The 5,275-nt window shown below is 38.0% G+C and overlaps 1 protein-coding gene and 1 long non-coding RNA gene across 5 annotated transcripts in view; both read left to right on the top strand.

The window, feature by feature from the left end:
* The window catches only part of LOC107838478 (uncharacterized), an 8,749-nt gene extending 5,107 nt beyond the window's left edge, over nucleotides 1-3,642 (top strand). Inside the window, exon 3 of the long non-coding RNA XR_001664546.1 lies at nucleotides 3,568-3,642. This is a non-coding gene — a long non-coding RNA (uncharacterized LOC107838478). The remainder of the gene's footprint in view (nucleotides 1-3,567) is intronic.
* afap1 (actin filament associated protein 1) overlaps nucleotides 1-5,275 on the top strand; it is a 104,285-nt gene that overhangs the window by 52,205 nt on the left and 46,805 nt on the right. The window lies entirely within an intron of this gene.

The following is a 5,275-nucleotide window of genomic DNA, read 5'->3' as shown; positions in this document are numbered from 1 at the left end:
CTTTAGTAATACTAATTAGGTTTTTTTCTTTGTTTAGATCAGTGTTTTTCAACCCTGGTCCTCACAGCCCCCCTGCTCTGCATGTTTTAGATCCTTCCCTTCTCTCACAGACCTGAATTGTATCTCTGGGTGATTAACAGGCTTCTGCAGTATTTACTCATGCAATAATTTGAATCAGCTGTTCTGGAATAGAGGCACATCTAAAACATGCAGAGCAGGGGGGCGGTGAGGACCAGGGTTGAGAAACACTGATCTAAACAAAGAAAAAAACCTAATTAGTATTACTAAAGGAAGTATATGTATATATATATATATATATATATATATATTTGTTTGTTTTTTTTGTCATAGTACTCCCAAGAATTTAAAACTACTTTCACCCCTGGTGACTACAGGGTTAAATCAAAGATAAATAAATACAATAACTGAAAAATACATCTACATAGAAACTAGGGATGCTCCGATCAGGTTTTTTGCTGTCGATTACGAATCCGATCACCCATGAGGGCCAATCACCAATCACTGCCGATCACCTGGATTGGCTGTTAATTTTTTGCTTCAGGTATAAATGCTATGTGATCTGACAATTGGCAAAGTGGAAAAATTACCAAGCAATAAATTCACCTAATTTAGTCATAAAACATGCAAAATACTTGCAGTTATAATACAGCAAGTATGACAACTGAAAAGCCTGCAATCAGTAAAATAATATTAACAGTAAGATTCTCAACAGCCTAAGTTATATATGAGTCAAATAAATCTTGCAACACTGTTTATATCAAGTAATGTTGAGTAAAAATGGAAACATCCATTCAAAGTCAAATGCAGGTTGCATGAAAATAAACAATACTGAGTTAAATTAAAACTTCCTGAGCGCATGGCCAGCTGATTAATGCTAATGCTGGTTCTGATTGGCTGTTTCTGACTGAGCTGAGTAATTCTGCAGAACACAGAGAGGAGGCAGAGGAGATCGATTATGTTTTCAGAGATTATCTGTCTTATGTTCAACATAGCAAAAGTATGGAAGTCTTTTCCGCCAGTTTGATAAAAACAAAATAATAATTATCTCGAAATAATGAGATAGTGTCTCAGAATTTCGATATAGTACCACACCACCCAGTGCACGTGTTTCGGCAAAGCTGTCATATTTTTTACATGTTTTTGAAAATGCGCTGTCAGACACACACACTGTCGTGGCCTTCTGGATTCCAAAACCAAAGACCTCCAACAAAGGCCGAGGGAGGTAACAAGTGGTTTGATTCTTACACGCATTCCGACTTGTTTGAAAAAAAAACAACTTTATTTTTTGTAAAAATATCAACAAAATAATTACTAAAAATCTCTTACAACTTAGTTGAAAACAAAAGTTAACTTAATCTGACATTTCAAGTTCAAAAAGTGGTCAAAAAATCATTTTATAAAAACCTCCCATCATGAGACCGGACATTTGCCCAAAAACAATAAATCTCCATCAAGCACCCGGTGTGGTGCTTGATGGAGGGTGGTCTTACCCTCCCATTATCTTCCCAAAATAATGGGAGGGTTTAACAGTTACCAAAGTAGTCTAAAGATATATATACAGGTCCTTCTAAAAAAATTAGCATATTGTGATAAAGTTCATTATTTTCCATAATGTAATGATAAAAATTAAACTGTCATATATTTTAGATTCATTGCACACCAACTGAAATATTTCAGGTCTTTTATTGTTTTAATACTTTCAATATATATAATCAGTTTTTTTTTTCAGTAACAAGTAATCTAACGCGTTGCTATTTCAAATCCAGTAGTCAGATTACAGTTACTTATTGAAAACACTTTGCGTTACTATTTTCTTTTGTAATCTACTTTTATTTCCTCTGTGCGTCTTGGGGAGTGATCGCCGTTTCTATGCAGCGACAGAAACAAACAATGGAGGGAAGAGAGAGATGTGCATTTTGTTGTTGGATAAACAGGAACTTTGAGTTTCGATTATTATAAGCGGCTTCAGGCTTTTTCTTTTTTTCTAAAGTCGCTTGCAGATTTAATGAGTCGTTGGTTGTGGCTTTTGGGCTCGGAAATAAACAGACATACTCCAGAATTTGTCTGACATCCTGTTAGTTTTAGTCAGATTCTAATTGTCCATAATTTCCCGGCTGATCCGTCCTGCTTTGTCTTTAATGTCAAGTTAATATATTTGCTGTGAATGGGTTGCGCTACAACAAACTGCAAACATCGAGATTAATATGAACAGCGCAATAAATGTGAAAACAGCCACGAATGAGCATGTCCATAAAGTTGTGCAACTAAACACTATTATAATTATTAATATTAAAATAAGTGTCACAAATCTGTGCAGCCATCCGAGTTGTAGAGCGGCAGGAGGAGCTCTATGCGCTGCGCTGTGACACCAAATGCAGGGCCGTAACGCAGAACCTGGAGGCTGGGGCAGGGAGGGAGTGAGGTGTAAAATCCTATTTAAAGTTTTCCATTCAATACTGGAACATACAAATTACTAAAGTTTTTTTTTTTGTACTGTTGACACCATTAAACAATCTCAATCTCCCCTTCAGTATAATCCAAGGGCGTAGATCCCATCTCATTATTGGGGGGAACCATAAACAGGAAAATTTCTTAAGACCAATATTAGGGGGGGTCGGCAAAGTTACAGTGAAACGTAACGTAAAATGTGGTTTAAAATGTTTTTAACCACATTCAAGCTGCAGGGCCAAAAATGACTAGTAATGCACATCAAACGTGTTTTTCTCAGTAAGCAAACTGTTGAGAAGTAAAACTAAAATTCAAATGTTGCTTAGATATGAGTTTTGTTCAGTCTGACTGATCTAATTTCTGCTACACCTTTACAAAAGTTTAAGGTTCTAAATAAAAAAAGCTTTAGTGAGTAACTGCTCTTAATAAAAGTCCTCATAATCATTGATCTATTGTGGCTCCCAATACAAGTTATTGGCTATTTAAATTATAACTTAAGTTGCTTTTTTTAAGCCTTTTTTAGTTTTGTCATGTCCTGGGTGACTGAAAATAAATAAGTAGATAGAAATTAATATCTGGGAAGTATCATAATTTAAACGTAACATTTAAAGCACCAGGGTTTACATAGAAACATATTCAGATTTTATTTTGTGGTTTTAAAGGCTCTCCATTGAAGACAGTGAAAAATAAAGGCAGCTTTCTGTTTTTTCTATCTGTTCTCTCTTCTGTTCTCGGCTCCCACACTCTGAGCTGGTCTATTTGCTCAGCCCCTCCCTCCCATTTCAAACTCTTCTAATTAACTAGAACTTAAAGGGTTAAATATGAATGAGATGTTTGACAAAAAAAAGCTTAAGTCTATCAAAGCATTGTAGCAGTTTTGCTAATGAGGCAGCTTATCATGATTCAGCCAAAGTAAGCAATTAACAAACTGCAGTCTGATTTTTATTGTTAATGTGTTTCTTCTTATTGAGCAGTGAAAGTAAATAAAACGTGTCACATGTCTTTTAAGTATTTACTTACTGGAGGGTTTTATGTTTGTGCTGTAGAGCCACAGCTAATAGCTAACAGCTAGCTCCTCATTTCTGTGGCTCTGACGAGCTTGTGCAGTTCAGCGCTGTTGCTCCTCCTTCAAGTTGGACTGAACCATTGTTCCAACAATGGTAGGGGGGGACCTAAAAATAATTCTCTTTTCTTCTGATAAATGGCAAATTTATTCCATTCTAGGTTTCTTTTGCCTTTTTATGTTGATATTATTTAAATGCAAACGTTTCTTCAATGATTTTTTTTGGGGGGGGACTTTTCCAGTGGACAGCACCTCTGTAAAGATTATGTACTAAATGGGACAGGAAGTCCTTTCTCTTGGAATTTATAAACTCCCTGTGACATTATGTTTTCTTTTCTGAAACTCTTCCTCCTTGTAACTGAAAGTAGGTTTGCATTGAATTGTGGAATTAATAGTTTGCATACCACTCTTGTTCCCTGTATGTAGTTCAATCTTTCATGGCTGGTCACAACAGTGACCAGCATGACACACATATGCTGGCGGATAAGAAAGTAAGATAAGAAAATCCATCCATTTTCTTATCTCACCAGGAGTACAGGTGCCTGTCTCCAGTGGTTAATGGGCAAGAGGCGGGGTCACCCTGCTCACCCTGCCCATTAAAGGGAAACACACAGACAGGGCAAACAATCAAACAATCACAGGACAAACCAAAGGAGAATTTAGAGAGAGCATGCAAACTCCATGCTGAAAGACCCCGGGCTGGCATTTGAACACAGGACATTCCTTGCTGCAAGGCAACAGTGCTACGAACTGCATCACTGGAGTTAAGTTGTAGTACATGATTTTAAGAGAAATTATACAGTTAAATTAAACGTGGTATTTTCCTGAATATAAAACTATGAAAAGTTTTATATTCAGGCAAATTTCAAAGAACATGTAATTTGATATCTTTTCGGTACAAAGATTTGAAAAAAGTTGTCCTATAGGTATGAAATGGAGTTAGGAAGGGACGACCTACGTCCATGGCAATGAGATGCTGATTCCAACCGCTTCTTTCCACAGGAGTGGATAGGGCATTTTGGCCCTCAAGAGTTTGGAGTTCTGGCTTAGACTTTTTCTTTTCTGTTTATGAAGGCCACTAATGCAAGCAAACTAAGTACAGACCCATACTGATTTACAGGAGCAGCATGGCTTTGTGACAGAGTCTGGACCATGTGATGGTTTGTAATTAGAATTTTTGGAAAGATTTTCCCGAGGGAAAATCCCAGAACTTTACTCGGTGAGCGAAACCAAAGCCATAAACTTGCTGATATTTGATGCTGTGCCCCCTGCCCCTCAAACAGATCTCTGTATTCAGACCTCAACCTGAACAGATGCCAAGCACCGAGACTGAACACATCCCAAAATTGTTAAAGGCACTGTTTGGCTCACTGGGATGGCATGTGTGCTATCCAGTCCTAGCAGCTGTATTCTGGGAAGAAGGAACAATGATATCGTCCCTCTAACCTGGTCAGGCATTTCCAAAATAACAGAGCTGCAGCTGCTCAAGTTTCCAGCAAGACCCAGAAATGACCCCACACACACATGCATGCGTGCACACACACACACATGCAGACAGTGGTGCTTAAGCCAGAAGAAACAACACCTTTTTCTGCTGAGCTGTAGGAAGTTTGAATACCTGGCAGGGAAACGCTTTTCTTGACTTGCCCAGGTGTTGTAGGCTGTAGGGACTAATGCCCTTTCCACCGGCTCTACTTCAACAACCCGGCTCGGCTCGGCTCTGTTTCGGAGTGACCGCGTTTC

The sequence above is a fragment of the Poecilia formosa genome, unplaced genomic scaffold, assembly GCF_000485575.1.
Source record: "Poecilia formosa unplaced genomic scaffold, Poecilia_formosa-5.1.2 Scaffold262, whole genome shotgun sequence".
NCBI lineage: Eukaryota > Metazoa > Chordata > Actinopteri > Cyprinodontiformes > Poeciliidae > Poecilia > Poecilia formosa.
Note: the sequence above shows the minus strand (reverse complement) of the source record. Positions and strands in the feature narration are given on the sequence as shown.